The following is a 17,798-nucleotide window of genomic DNA, read 5'->3' as shown; positions in this document are numbered from 1 at the left end:
TCTTTAACTGTATGTGTATTGTTTATATGATCTGCAAGTTTGATTGGTTTGAAGTGCTTATTTTTGAAAACATTTGGTTTTATATTAAAAAAAAATTTATAAAAATTTTTGAAAAATTTTACTTTTTCAAAATAACTTAAAAAGTATTAGCGGTAAGAAAGATCTTAACGAGTAAAAAATGTAGGTTTTGCTATTATAAATATGCTAGTTTATTTTGTTTCTCCGTAAGACAAAAATTGGTTAATATATGGCTGTTCAAAATTTGCATACACTCATGATTAGTGACCCATTCAAGCAAAATAAACACTTTAAACCGGTGAGACTGACAGATCATATAAAAAATAGATAGGTAAGTAAATTGTTTGTAAAGCGGTAGCGATTAATTTCATTTGGGGAGCTAAACACGGCGAGATTTTCATGATTTTTTACAAAAAAAAATAAGGCAATTTTTGTTTTCAGCGGAAGTCGCTTTTTTTATAGCTAAAACTTTTGTTAACAATTAAAACAAAGCTTTTTATAAACACTTTAAAAAAGTTTAAATGGGTTTTTCCCGGAAAGTGCTTAACTTTTTGGTGATTTCACCTTGAAATATTCGATTTGAAATTAGACGAATAAGAACGTATTTTTCATGAGCTACAACTTTGTTTTTGTTTGATTGATAGACTTTACTGATACACCAATTTTTTGGGTTTTTTATAAGCTACACTTTTGCTAAGGATATTTTTTTCGATAAAATATTTACTTTTTGAGTTATTTGCGAAAAACCGTCTGAAAACGTAGTTTTTTTTGTCGAAAAATCAACATTTTCAATGGCAAATAACTCGAAAAGTATTGACTTACGTAAAAAACTCTATAGAACAAAAGTTGCTTAAAATCAGTAAATATATGCATTTCCGGTCTTATCTTGAACGTATGTTTTTTCACCCCCGAGAAGGGGTGACTGTCAGCCCCAAGTAAAAGCAACCAACGGCACAATTTCAACTTTGAAATGGAGGGTAAGTAGAACCTAAATCCAAATTTTCATGCAATTCGGAGTTGCCCCTGAAAATTACACGGTATCGCCGAATTTCCAGTTCATTTACTGGGCTATATGTCAAATTGGAACTTTTGATTTCTCTACCAGATGATTTATCTCGGTCCTCCGGATGTATGTGAGCAATATACTTTTGTGCGGTGGGGGGTCTACCGATTTTCCCCAAATTTTAGTATGTTATTTTACTACAACAAAAATGGTTCTCTGAATTTTTTCAAATTTTTTTCAAATTTGTTTTACTACAACAGAAATGGGCTCAGGCGGCCATTTTGTGAGCCTTAAAAACCAAAAATAGCCATTTTTAACGCTTTTTGTAGAATTTTTATCTGGGGTCCCTCGTCAAAGAAAATGATTTTGAAAACATCGTATTTTAGCTACTGAGGTCTAATTTAACATGAGTTTTTTCAACTCTTGTCAAACGTCAAGGCGCCATGATCTAAAAAAACTTCTACAATTTTGTTTTATAAAGTTTTTTTCGTGCTTTACAACTTTTCAAGATACGGTCGTTTAAAAAGTGCTCTTTTTACAAAAACGCGGTTTTTCACATTTTGAAAGAGGTGGAAATTTTTTCTGCCAACTTCAAATTGCACAAAAATTTTTTGAAGATTCTTTTTGCTTTTAAATCCTTCAGCTAATATACCTTAACCTGTTGACCTACCTCGCTAAAGCAGGGACTATTTAACCCTTTCATACATCATGAATTATGAAAGTAGAGAAAAGCACCTTTAATTTAAGCTCTAAAATGAGTCCCTAGCGTTTACGACAAGAAAGTTATGACAATTTTAAGATTTAATTAAATTAAATGTATCCATCTTGTGAGGCCGTTCCTGTATGAAAAAATTAATCACATTTTTTGACTCTGGAAAATAATTTTTTAGATTTACTGGATCATTATAAACAAAAAAGGTTTCTTCTTATTTTTCTCTAAAGTTGACAGTTTTCCAGTTATAAGTGGTGTAAAACTGAAAAATGCGAAAATACGCATTTCCTAGGTTTAAAAATTCATAATGCAAATTACAATTCATGAGGTTGCTAAGTACCTACATTGAAGTTTAAATATTCAGTTTTAAGAATCTGGTGAGAAATCTGGCCTTATTTCAATATAGCCCGTTGTTTTTTAATTTAATATTATGAGAGTCGGCGCGGCGGTTTAATAGTTGATCACAAGCGCATAAGTAACAATTAAAAAACAACGCTCTGTATTAAAATTTTTCCATTTTTACCATTTTTCATCAGAATCTTAAAACTGTATCTTGTATGAATCTTAATATGTAGTCTTCAATTTAGGTGCTTGTTAATCTTAAAAATGATAACTTACATATAAATTTTCAAGCCTGGAAAATTCGAATTTTCGCATTTTTCAGAATTAAATCGATTTTTAAGGTTCAGATGAAGGATTTAAAAGCAAATAGCCAAAGAAATTCTTTTGAGATCTTATACAATATGTTAAGAACTATCTTCAAAAAAAATTTGTACAATTCGAAGTTGAAGTTCCACCTCTTTGAAAATGCGAAAAACCGCGTTTTTAGTAAAAAGGGCACTTTTTAAACGACCGTAGCTTGAGAAGTAGTGAAGCACGAAAAAAACTTTATAAAACAAAATTGTAAATGTTTTATGGATCTTTCGATTAGTTACTACCCAAATATAGCTGCGTTATTTAAAAGCTGTTTTGTTGCTGTTTGAATATGGTCATTTTTGCTAAAAAGTAGGTCTACTTTAATTTTTACCAAAATGACGCCTTGACGTTTGACAGGAGTTAAAAAAGTTCAATATAAAATTAGATATCAGTAGCTAAAAGATGACGTTTCAAAATTATCTTTTGTGAACAGGGCCTCTGGAAAAAATTCTTCAAAATGCCTTAAAAATGGCTATTTTTTGGTTTTTTGAGGCTCACAAAATGGCCGCCTGAGCTCAAAAAACTCTGAAAAAATTCAGAGAGCACTTTTTATTGTAGTACAATAACATACTTAAATTTGGGAAAGATCGGTAGACCTCCATACAAAAGTATAGAAAAAGTAAAAATATTGCTCAAAAACATATCTCTTTTATTCAGTGCTCTGAAAAGAAAGTGTTCTTTTAGACATGTATTTTTGTATTTTTGTCCAGGTATAATTATTTTTTTCATACTATTATTCTCCTTTCTCCATATTATTGTACTGTGCCTGTTTCATTAACACCTTGGCTACGTTAAGGGACAAAGAGACGTCGTATTACATTAACGGTTGGCTGCGTCGACTTTTTCGTAACGCACGATAGTAAATGGGGTATACGTTGTGTGACCAACTCCAATTCAGTCGAATTCGGGACAAGGCTGAAAAAAATACATGAAATCCGGGACTTTTCGATGAAAATCGGGCCATTTTTTTTGTAAGTATAGAACTTTTCCGCAAATCGCCAGGAAATTTTGACATTCCTGTCAAAATTTCTTGAAGAAAAAGTCAGGACTTCCTTACTGTAAGGAAATGTCATTTCCTTACTGTAAGGAAATGATATTTCTGTACAGTTGTTAGTGTTCTACATAAATGATAGAAAACACATTGCTTATAAGGAATTAATTTATATTTTGAAAACATCAAGTCATTGCTGAATACATTTTTAAGATCAATTTGTTATATTTACAGTAATTTGACAGTTAGTACAATTATTGAACATTGGAGGAACACTCTTAGAACTATGAGAAACATTTTGGACAACATGCAGGGTGGAAGGGTCATTTTGTTGAATATTTTGTACTGTGAAAATTTTATTTGCCACCTCAACCTTATTGTTAAGCGATTCTTCGATATATCCTTCAGCAACGTTTGATGACTTCCATCCGCCATGCCTCTTTAAACTAGTTATTTCGGCACCAGAGTCAACCAATATTGTTGCAGAAGACCGACGAAAGCAGTGACCAGTATATTCTGTCGGATTTACCAAGTTCAAATAAGTAGCAACTATTTTGGGCATTTTTCTAAATTGATGAATTCCTACCACTTGTCTACAACCCTTTCCGCTTTGATATTTAAAGAAAAATCGGTCACTGTTCATATTTTCTGGTCTTAACGAAACATACTTTCGATAAACATTCAAGTAGATCTGATTAATTACAAATGATCTTGGTTTGTTGGTTTTCGAATCAGGTATGCTGATTAAAAGCTTAGATTCTAAGTCTTCTATATCGTGTACAGTCATTCGGACTAACTAATCCATTCTAACCAGCTCTGGAGGAGTCCCAGGAATGGAAATTTCATCATCACTTATCATTTTACTTTCGAGAACACCAGCAATTAAATTTATAAGCATCAAGTTTGACAATTCAACCTCAATACGTTTCCATAGTAACCCAAGTAATTTTATTAGGAATTTCAAAGCACCATTTATTTGGGAATAAAATTATCGCGTTTTTTTTTTTAAATCAATCAATATCTGTCGAATTTTAAACGATTTGCGGAAAAATAGTATGTTTACCTCGTAGGAAAAGCCACATTCCTGGACTCTGTGTTGCTAAGTCTCGGCTTGCGCCTCGACTTAGCAATCTTCACAGTCGTCCAGGAATGTTAAGCTTTTCCTACCCGGTAAACAATGTACTATTAATATCATTATGTTATTAATTATTAAACATTTTTATGTTGACAATATTTCAATGATATTTTTGATGGTATTAAGCCAAAATTTTTGTATTGATACTAACATTTTTGTTAATATTTGACAATTCGACTTCCAATACAGAAATCGTTTTCAAAAAAGGAAAAGTTAGAAAATCAACTGATGTTGGATTTTCACTAGTAATACCACTAGAGGTCAAATTATTTCCGGAAATTTTTTTGAGATCATAAATATTTTGAAAATTTCCCGAGTCGCAGACGAGGGAAATTTTCTAAAAATATTTATGATCAAAAAACACTTTCCGGATATTAATTTGACTTCGCGTGGTATTCGGTAAGAAAATTCCACACCAAATTTGCATTTGAAAATCCAAAGCTGCATGAACAGATTAATAGCGCGCCATAGCTTTGTCAGCAATTATTTAGGCTTTCAAATTCGTAATTTCTACTCATTGTAGTTGCATGGGAATACCATTTCAAGATAGAAAATAGTATATTCTTCAATTTTACATAAGTTTTGAGTAACTACAAGTGATAGAAAAAGAATCAAAACTAAATTATGTAAACAAATAAAAACCAGTCTGTCAAAAATGTTCTGTTATTGTAAACGTCAAAAAATTTCCACTATAATTCGCTGTTGGGTACCCCACGAGCAAAAAATTTCCGATAAAATACCTCCGTTGCCATGGTGATCTGTCAAAATAACGTATTTTGATTGGTTCAAAATTACAGGTGTGGAATTTTCATGTAAATATAATAGACCTGGATCCTGCGTACCTAAAAAGTTGATTAATAGCAAGCTGAAAATTATTTGTTAATAGCTTAACGGTGTCTATTCAGACAAACCCTCATGTATGGGAACACTGGAACAGGGTAAGTTTTAATTGTGGAATAGGTTAAAAATTTGGAACGTCAGACTACGACACGTTCCATGTATTTTGTCGGACAGAACTTCCAGTTGATTTGTTACCATTTCATTAAACTCTCATACAAAAATCAGACTGGCATTTATCACCAATTGGGCATTTTAATGAGTGGAACACGAAGAACATGTCAAATGACAGGAATCATGTTTATTATTAATAGCAGTCTGATTTTTGCATGAGAGTTTAATGAAAGGGTAACAAATCAATTGGATGTTCTGTTTGACAAAATACATGGGATATTTTCGTAATCTGATGTTCCAAATTTTTAAACTGTTCCACAATTAAAACTTAATCTGTTCCAGTGTTCGCGTACATCAAAGTTTGTCCAACTAGACACCGTTAAGCTATTGACAAATTTTCAGCTTGCTATTAATAAACTTTTTTGGTACGCGGGATCCGGTTCTATAACATTAGATTAATTTAAAAAATGTAATTATCAGTAGTAATAACCCAAGGACATTGATAATTGTTCGAAAAAATTTTATAACAGATTTCGAAAGCTTGTTGCTTGGAAACAGACCGACGCCGTAGGCGGAGGTCTGTTGCAAGCAACAAGCTTGAGAAAGTTGTTAAAAATTTTTTGAGCATTTATCAATGTTCGAGGGTTATTCGGATAGAAAATTTTTTACTGTAAAGAGTATTCTTTGGTATATTTGATTCGATAATATCATTAATATTCTCATCAGTATTACAACCAAATCGTGACATTTTGCAATATTGAATATTTGAAATGTCAAAATCGAAATGAAACGAAATGTAGGTATCCATAGCTACATGATTGAGTGAAAACAGCCCATGGGATCTGTTTTCAGTATAATGTTGGTTTTATTGGTTGTATTCAATCAGATGACCACAAATTAATTGATTTCATTGGATTTATAATTGAGCAAAAAATTTTCAGTAGTAATAACCCAAGGACATTGATAATTGTTCGAAAAAATTTTATAATAGATTTCGAAAGCTTGTTGCTTGGAAACAGACCGACGCCGTAGGCGGAGGTCTGTTGCCTGTAAGCAACAAGCTTGAGAAAGTTGTTAAAAAATTTTTGAGCATTTATCAATGTTCGAGGGTTATTCGGATAGAAAATTTTTTGCTGGTTATGAAAAAAAAAATACAGAGCAGAAACAATTTAATAACTTTCATTTCCTTATAACACTTTTCTTGTAAAAGCTTACTTGTTAGGTTCCACATGGTTTTGACAGTAGCTTCTTTAAACTCTGTACCATCTTTTCTTCTCATGTTCACAGCCCAATCCTTTAAAATCGACGCCAATTTTTCCACCGTCCGATTTCCATCTAATTCATACTTTCTATCATTGCAAAAGTCCATAAACGCTTTCCATACAAATTTTTAACTGTAAACAGTATTCTTTGGTATATTTGATTCGATAATTTCATTAATATTCTCATCGGTATTACAACCAAATCGTGACATTTTGAAATATTGAATATTTGAAATGTCAAAATCGAAATGAAACGAAATGTAGGTATCCATAGCTACATGATTGAGTGAAAACAGCCCATGGGATCTGTTTTCAGTATAATGTTGGTTTTATTGGTTGTATTCAAACAGATGACCACAAATTAATTGATTTCATTGGATTTCTAATTGAGCAAAAAATTTTCATTAAAACCAATTGTGACTTAATCCTATCAAAAATATAATTGTCAAACATGCCACAAGAAAACAGCTTCAGAACGTTTTAATGTTGATGAATTCGTACTATCATATTTTTTATCGAACGTTTGAATTTGCTTAAAAATGAGAAGAAATCCTTTAAAAATCAATCCTCTCATACTTTAAATTGACCTTAACTAACAAAATATATTCATTGTTATTGTTTTGAATCGTCTTTTCAGCAGATGATAATTAAAATACAGAGACGAAAAACGTCCACTGTTTGAGTTTTTGTAGAACTATAATACCATGATACAAAATGCATGTGTTTTGGATATGGTATTAGTCTTACACTCTAGAAATTGTCAACTTTTTTCGTCCCACCAATTCAATTTGATGTGAATTTTTCGGAATGGAACGTTTCATCGCCGCCGGTTCATCGCCGCCGTTTCGATGCCGCCGGTTCATCGCCAGTCCATTTCATCGCCGTTCGTTTCATCGCCGTCCGTTTCATCGCCAGTTAGTCAGTTGATTTTGTATTATGGGAGATGACAAGACACGGCGTTAAATTCAGTTCCAAACTTTTAAAAATTAAAAAGATAAAAAATATTATTATTTACTGTTCTACTTCCCCTAAATTTTTGTAAAGAAATTTTGAGTTCTTTTCGAATTAAAGGAACAGTTTCTCTTGGTTGGAAATGTTGACCGTGAAATTTAAAACATTATCATTATACAGTGGAACCTCGATAACTCGGATTAATCGGGACCGCGGCCGATCCGGGTTATCGGAAATCCGGGTTAGCCGGAGAATATGGTAAAAATTAATAAAATACGGTATACTTATAGATAAACTCAGTTAGAATTGCATGAAATATATGTAAATATGCACAGTACCTACACATCTAAATTACTAAAAACACGCAAACACAAACCTAAGCAAACGGAAGCCTAAGCAAACGGAAGCGAACAATACAATACTGTATTCATACAGTCACAATCGGAACGATGTTTTGTTATTATGTATTAAGAACAGTGAAAACTAAGACCATTGATTAAAAAAGAATTTTTTAAATAGTCTTTCTTAAACAATGCTAACACAGTTTAAAATAAAAAATAAAGGAATACTACAGACAGGTGCCTGTTGTTTCTACCGGCTTGTGCCATGAGTCATTTTTACTATCGTATAGTTCAAATTACACAAATACACATTATCTCTCAAATATTATATTACATACATACATTTTTATTGTTGAAATGTTTATTTGATAATTAACTATTTTGATGGGAAATAAGCCACAAATAAATTGAAAAAATAATTTTATTAACATTTCGACGCCCAGGACGGGTGTCATTGTCAAAATACAAAATATGTACTGAAAATCAAAATGTTTATCTGATGAAAATCGGTCCGGGTTAGCCGGACTTCCGGGTTATCGGGGGCCGACTTATCGGGGTTCCACTGTAATACATTTTATAATATAAAAGTTTAAAAGCCTATTAAAAGATTAAGTATGGAAAGGGGAATGGTCATTTCCTAGAATTCCTAATTAATACTAAAAATAAATAATAAATGTAACTGTCGAAAATGAATCGGCCGGCGATGAATGGGCCGGCGATGAACTGGAGGCATCGAAACGGCGGCGATGAAACGTCCTAGACCCGAATTTTCAGAAGAATAAATATTCAAAATTTCAAAATGGAATTTTACCAATACGTTTAAAATTCGGATGGCCCGGATGTCTTGTCCGGGACGCCGCGCCGGGACACGACTTCGTAATTCGGAACATGTCACGGATTTTTCGGACTAGTTGGTCATACTAGGTATAGGGACATATATATGTCTCGTAACGCACTCAACGTAAGTTTATAAATATCTCTAAATGCAGCCAAGAACTTTTCTCTGGTACAGTTATTTGTTAGCTTATTAGACCTACTATTAGACCAAAAAAACGTTAGTCACAAACAAAAACCTGTGTGCTTTGAAGACATAAATGTATTATCTAGCTTAGAAATAAAGACGAAGTTGATGAGACGCTCTCCTTAATGATGAATAATTGGGTTTGTAGTGCTAATGTGATCCTCACGTTTGGATTTGTAGTGGTAACTTTGCTATTTTCCTGGTTGGCTTTAGTGAAAGAAGCTATAGATAAGCTCCTAGCTTGTTCTCTGTTGTGAGAAAATTGTCAATTCTATTTACCACGAATCCGATTTCCTGTTTAGCTTTATTTGTTGCTTCATTATAATTAATTCTTGATGGAGAGAACAATAATAGAAGTACTCTCTAAGTTAATGAAAATAAATAAAGGGATATTTAGTCTATTAATGTAAAGACTGAAAAAAGTATTTGTACACACTTATGACTACTGAAAGACCGGAACAAGCGTACTTTTGAACTTTGTAAAATATATAAATCCCAGCTGAGCGTTTTCTGCTTATAAAGCCATCTTCAGAGCTATGCTACCATAAAAGGGTCTCTAATGAATAATTGAGGCCATGAGAGCCAGAGTGGCCTAACTGATTTTAACATTACTTAAAATAATCAAAGAAAATGATCAGAAGATATCAATGTCCGATTGTTTTAGTAACTGTATGTTGACCAGTAATGATTCTTGGTCAATTATGACTAACCAAATCGGACATTGTTATCTTCTGATCATTTTCTTTGATTATGCAAATTAATGTTAAAATCAGTTAGGCCACTCTGGCTCTCATGGCCTTAATTTATTTTAGAATTCAAAAGTTTTAACTTACGTCAACAATTTCAAAATACCACTATGAAGAGAAAGAGAGGGATACTATGTAAGATTTAAAAGACATCTACTTTTTATGCAGCTTTTTATTGGCAGAAAAAGTTTTGTCTGACTTTTGAACAAACATTAAATGGTGTTGTCAATTGTGGTTGAAACATTAAAGACATCTAATACGGGCATAAACGACTCTCACACAAAAGTCACATTACAGATTACAGAGGTCTGATCATGGTAAAGGCAAAAAAATCTTACCATCTGAAGCATACGTTGGAAGGGGGTTGGAAGCATGCAGATTGTAGGCATGAGCGTATGAGGCATTTACTGACAGCCCACACAGATAGGGCGTGCTCTTTTAGATTCATTCCTTTTTCTTCACAACAAGTGAGAGTTGACTTATGGCATTTTTAGCAAATTTCAATAATGAAGTATTGAAATTTTTTAGAAAAATGGATAATCGAATTGAACAATTTTTAACAAAGTCTGCAGTTACATATTTCTGGTTTTTTAAAAATAAAATACATGTTGAGAAAAGACTTAAGGTCGAGTATAAATTAGTTGACAAGTTATCCCCCAAACACAGAATTCGATTCTTTTTTTTTAATAGAGGATGTAAAGAAACTTGATGGTGAATTTTATCAACTTATTGGATAAGTCACACATTACATTAAGTGTACTATGTTTGTATCAAAAGACTATTATAACTAAAATTTAGTTTATTCACAAAAAAAGTATGTGGTTACTTCGAAAACTCAACTAATGATCATTACTAATCTGAAAATGACATAGCAGGTAAAATAATTAAGGTACTCATACAAAATTTGTTTGTAGTGAGTATATTTTATATACACAAAAAAAAACAAAAAAGGTTACTCAATTGTATCAAAACGTTTCCGATTTTATCAGATCATGGCCAGTGAGTGGATTAACCTGAATAAATATTCATTTAAATAACACAAATATAGAAAAAGTTTGAATAAATTCATTGCGTTTTATCGGAAAAAGCTATGTAACTATACTCTGCAAAATCAAATATCACAGTATAAACATAAAGTGATATAAAAGTTATATTTATATTAAACTTTTTTAACTGAAATGAGAAATCGGAGAATATAGTACAATCTATAGTATCCTCTAGCTATATAGACCAGGGCGCATCTGTAAAAATATTAGTACATTTGGACGTTGAGAGGTGACTCAAATTTTTTTGCAGAAATTGCTTGAAAATAAATCAAATAATAATATTTGAGTAATCCTCCCTCTCAAAAAGGTCCGGAACATTGTTTAAATATTCAAAATGTCAAAAAATTAAGGAAAAATTCGATTTTCTTCTTGGACTTTTGATTATAACTTTAAAAGTATTCATTTTCGAGAAAAGTTGTACTGACATAAAAGTTGCGTAATTAAATTTCCTACAATACAGAATTGGTTAAAAATTTAAAAAATAGTCATCCTTGTTGCAAAATAACAATAATTGTGAAAAAAACATACAAAAACAAGTATTCGCATTATACGTTTTTCAACCATTTATGCTACATTTAAGACCTTCATATTTCACCCTGAAAAACTATATGATACAGCAAAACAATACTGTATATTTCATTAAGGTCGGTTCAATATATTTTGCAAAATAAATATTGCAATCCAGCTTTCGTAAAAAAAAAATCATTTTTTCAAAATGTTACAGGACTGAAAATAAAGTAGATAGCAAGTTGAAAATTTTTTTGCTTATAGAAGTTTACTGTACCTTTCATTTGCAATTTTGCAAAATTAAAATCAATTAACACCACGGCGTCAGGAGTTTTTTTAAAATAAACATTAATTATTGGTGATACGCGCAGGACAGCGGATAGTTTGTTTTGATTAAGCATTCCAATGACCTTTGATAATGATTGATACATTTTAATTTTTATTACATTTCGATATAAATAAATAAATTGATTATTGCCAAATAAAAACACATACTCTATCCTTCGAAATAACACTTTTATTAGCAAAAATTTTCTTTGTTAATATATTTTAACTTAAATAATAAATAGACTAATAGTCATATCATATTCTATCAATCTTGTGCCATGTTTTAACGAATACCTTCAGATACATAGGATTGATACTAACTCACATCTTATCGACAGATGCAATAAATGACGTCAAAGTTAGAATAAATAAAATATGGAAAAAAGAATGGAAAAATATTACAAGCATGTCAAAAAATTTATATTTTTCTTTACATCAAGAACTTCCTCCGCCACCTGAATACATATTTAAATATAACCTGCCAAAGCAAGATATTTCTACTATCGTCAGATTAAAAACTCGACACGGGAAATATGAGGCACATCTGCACAAATTAGGAATAATTAATTCATCAGTATGTTTTTGTGATAATGTTTCGATTAGAGATTTAAACCATATTTTCTTGGAATGCAAAATTAACGGGAGATATATAAATCAATTATATTACAATTTACGACAAACACAAGTTCATTTTCCAATTAGTATAGAATATCTACTAACTTGTCATAAAATGGAAATATTTAAATTACTCATAAACTATTTGAAAGAAACAAATATAATCATTTAAGTGAAATACGTATAAATATAACAAAACTAATAAATTGAGGTAAAAATAAAATAAAAATCTGTGGCTAACGGACTCGCATCCAAGCCATTTTTTCACACACACACACACACACACACACACACACACACACACACACACACACACACACACACACACACACACACACACACACACACACACACACACACACACACACACACACACACACACACACACACACACACACACACACACACACACACACACACACACACACACACACACACACACACACACACACACACACACACACACACACACACACACACACACACACACACACACACACACACACACACACACACACACACACACACACACACACACACACACACACACACACACACACACACACACACACACACACACACACACACACACACACACACACACACACACACACACACACACACACACACACACACACACACACACACACACACACACACACACACACACACACACACACACACACACACACACACACACACACACACACACACACACACACACACACACACACACACACACACACACACACACACACACACACACACACACACACACACACACACACACACACACACACACACACACACACACACACACACACACACACACACACACACACACACACACACACACACACACACACACACACACACACACACACACACACACACACACACACACACACACACACACACACACACACACACACACACACACACACACACACACACACACACACACACACACACACACACACACACACACACACACACACACACACACACACACACACACACACACACACACACACACACACACACACACACACACACACACACACACACACACACACACACACACACACACACACACACACACACACACACACACACACACACACACACACACACACACACACACACACACACACACACACACACACACACACACACACACACACACACACACACACACACACACACACACACACACACACACACACACACACACACACACACACACACACACACACACACACACACACACACACACACACACACACACACACACACACACACACACACACACACACACACACACACACACACACACACACACACACACACACACACACACACACACACACACACACACACACACACACACACACACACACACACACACACACACACACACACACACACACACACACACACACACACACACACACACACACACACACACACACACACACACACACACACACACACACACACACACACACACACACACACACACACACATAGGATTGATCAACATTTTTTTACTCAGTAGATAATAACTCTTGCAGTTGTTTACGCCCTTTAGCTAATAAGGTTCAAAACTAGATTATTAAACTCATGTAGGTACTCTCTAGCTGCACAGGTATTTTGGCAACATAAGAACGTCCGTTTGTCGACAAACAAGAAAGAACAAGTTGTTCTAAGATCTCTGTACTGTAACCTGTAACTATGGGAAGTTACCCATTACTTATATTAAAATGCTATTTTTGTCTGGCCTCTGGTACTAACTTTTCTGCAAAATGTATTTAACTCCTTATATTACATGGATTATTCCGAAACACGAAATTTTCATTCATAGAGATTCCGGCCAATAGAAAGCTACAGAAATAACAATGATTGTTATTTCGGTGAGATGTAAAAGGATAATATTCCATTTTTTTGCCAAATTTAGTTAGGATAGCAATTTTGTTCACTTTTCCAAGCTCTATAGACTTAGTCAAAGACAGATAACATTCCATCACATTAAATAGAGCATTTTAAGCAACATTTCCTGGAGTGAAATCTAAAAGGATAACATTCCTGGAATGTTATCTCTTTTGACCTCAATCCAATTATTTTCAGCATTGACATTTAAAAGGATAATATTCCATATTTACATATATGGATATGTTTTTAGACAAATATCCTGAAATTTCGTCAAATCATGTCAAATATGAGTTCTTTTTAAAATACTATAAAGAAAACTTTGATTTTAAATTCGGTAGGCCTCAAGTTGACGTCTGTTCAATCTGCTAAGAACTCTCGGTGAAAATGAAATCTTCTCTTAACCAAAATGCAAAGTTATCAGCTGCGGCTGATATTGTTATACATGAAAGAAGAGCCAAACAATTTTACTCTAAAATAAAATATGTTCCAGAAATGTGCAATAACAGAACAGATATTATGGCAATTAGTTTTGACTTTATGCAAAATGTACAGTTGCCTGCATTACCTGTGCAAGAAATGTTTTACCTGCGTAAACTATGGTTGTATGTCTTTAATGTCTATAACCTAACAACTAATAAAATAATCTTTTATACCTATCATGAGGGTTCAGGGAAAAAGGGGCCTAATGAGGTTTGTACAATGGTATATTACAGACCAAATATGCCCTGAAGTGAAAGAGTTACTATGTTTTTAGTGACGCTTGCGGTTGTCAAAACCGCAACCACACCATGATAAGAATGTTCTTGGCAGTAACAATGACAGGAAGATTTAACACAATCCACCATTATTTCCCAGTTCGCGGTCACAGTTTCTTACCCAGTGATCGCGACTTTGCCACAGCAAAACATTTGATGTGATGTGCTATTCGCAAACATGACCGTATTTTTACACCAGCACAATACAATAACATCATTCAAGGAGCTAAAGTAAAAGCTCCAAAATTACTAGTAGTATCTTTGGAACATGCAAATTTTCTTGATTTCAAACAATGGTGGCCTTCAATATTCAAGAAAACTACAAAACGCCATGACAAGACACAAGATATTAACATTAGTAAATTCAAGCAATTCCAGTATACCAGTGAGAAATATGGATATGTCGGCGCTCGTCCATTTATTGATTATTTCGTGGTTTTAAAACTTCAAATTGTATAAAGGAGGAAGAGTGGAGCTTCCCACAGATCAAGCCTATCACTCAATGTTGCCAGTGAAAGCTAACAAACTCGTCGATGTTAGAAAGATTATGCATTACATACCAGAAGAACATTAACCTTTCTACGAACAGATCCTAAGTTGGGACCAATCGATTTCTATGGAGGGGCATGATGAAAATAGTATTAGTGATTTAAGTGACGATGAATAAACTGTGTAACAGCATTTAGATGTAAATAAATAAGTTTTTAGTAACAAAATAATGTTGATTTTTTTTTGTTGACTTCTAAGGATAACATTCCAGTAAGTAAAATAGTAATTACTTAATAAATGTGTACATACAAAACCTAATTTTTACATAAATATCTTCTTCTTACCCCATACCACAAAAAAGTAATGAAGAGTTTTATGCTGTTAAAAATAGTTAAAGAGATAAAACGTTTATTTATTTTAATTTCCCAAAATTTAAGTTTTTGGAATGTTATCCTTTTACGTTTCACCGATTCAATTATGAAAGCGATTATTTTTTAAAGATTTTAACTTCTAATCGTCTAGTAAGATTTTTCATCACGTGTTTAATTCTGTCCAATCAGATTATTAAAACATCGGTAATTTTCTACTGTACAAAATTACAGTGCGAATTTTTTTAAGTAGATTGTTTCTGTTTAATTGCACCTGGTTCCTAGTTTTGACAACTGTGACATTTACGAAAATAAACTTTTATTTCGGCATATAATGCCAAATTTTCGCAAGGAGAATTTAAAGATTATTTTATAAACAAAATATTTTATATATCTATAACTAATTTTAGCTAATATTTTATTAATATCTTCGTCCACATATTTGCTAAACTGTGATGTTCACTGTGACTAGTTGAAAAATGTGTGTCATATTAATTGAAAATCAATGTTACTTAATGTTTTTATACAAAGAGTAAAATTTTATACCTAAGTATCAAAAAATAACCTTAACCCTCTAATGCATACAACCGCCTTAAGGCGGACTTTGATGAAAGTCATATTGGTATCAACGGGAGAAATTCTGGTTGCATACCTACTTAAAACTGTTTCGTGGATGACTTGTTTTATATAATAGCGATGTCCGTAGTTTCATATCGGTCATAGATCAGCCGAGGCGGTTAGTTATATGAAGACAATTAGTAGTATTGGGTGACAAAATTATTTGGCCCGAAAACTCATTTTTAGTAAAATAAGTACTTGTTTGTGGAACGCTAAGTGAAGCAGAAAAAATTATAGGTGAGTAGCTAAATACCTCTATTACACATTTTTCATCCGATTTGATTTGAATCAATTTCGATCTTTTTGTTATGTTGCATTTTCCATACTCCGCCTGTAGGCGGACTTGTGCATCCTGGCGTAGTAAAAATTTATTTTATGGGGTATTACTGAAGCGTTGTGGTACAGTACATTTTCCTTTTCAGATATGGTACAGCGGGGTTTCAGACTGTCTGAAATCACTGATGCAGAAATCTGGGTGATGTTGGACGATATACCTGCTGCAGAAGCTGAAGCAACCGATTTTGAGAGTGACTATGATTCTGATCGACTTATGTTGGCGTGCAACCACTTGCATCTAAAAATGATAGCGTAAAGTTCCAAAAAGTTAGACGTTGGGACAGAAAAAAAGAGTTCACGATAAAATCGATTGCCCACAGATCATCAAAGAATATAACCAGCATAGGGAGGTGTTAATTTTATGGATGGACTATTAGGTCGGTACCGCATTTATAATATGAAGACAAGAAAATGGAGTAATCGTATTTTTTACTATCTCATAGATGTGGCGGTGATCAAAGCGTACCTACTGTATCAGGATTCATGCACAAAAAGAAAAAATTGAGTTGCCAGTGTTCAGAACACAAGTATCTGAATCGCTCTGCTTGTGTGGCATGGCTCCAGTCAAACGACGCGTTGGCCAACCTTCTAGTTGTTCACCTAAAACCACTGCAGGAGCACCAAAGAGAGCATATCATCCAACGGAGGACATCCGTTACGATCAAACAGGCCACTGGTGTGTATTTCGAGAACATACTAGTAAAAAACAGTGCAAATTTCCAAAATGCACATCCGAAACCCAAGAATATTGTATAAAACGCAATTTATCTTTATGTAGTTCAACCACAAAAACATGTTTTTACGATTTTCATAATAAACAATAATTTCAGTATGTTTTTATTTGCTTATTTTGATAATAAAAAAAATTAAATGCAGTTACCTTAATGTATGGTTACTGCACAAGTCGGCCTAAAGGCGGATGCCTCTTTTTTCCTTTCAAAGGAAAACCTGGCAGTAATATCAATTTTTGCCTTAGCA

This window comes from Diabrotica virgifera, chromosome 2, assembly GCF_917563875.1.
Source record: "Diabrotica virgifera virgifera chromosome 2, PGI_DIABVI_V3a".
NCBI classification, from domain to species: Eukaryota; Metazoa; Arthropoda; class Insecta; order Coleoptera; family Chrysomelidae; genus Diabrotica; species Diabrotica virgifera.
Note: the sequence above shows the minus strand (reverse complement) of the source record.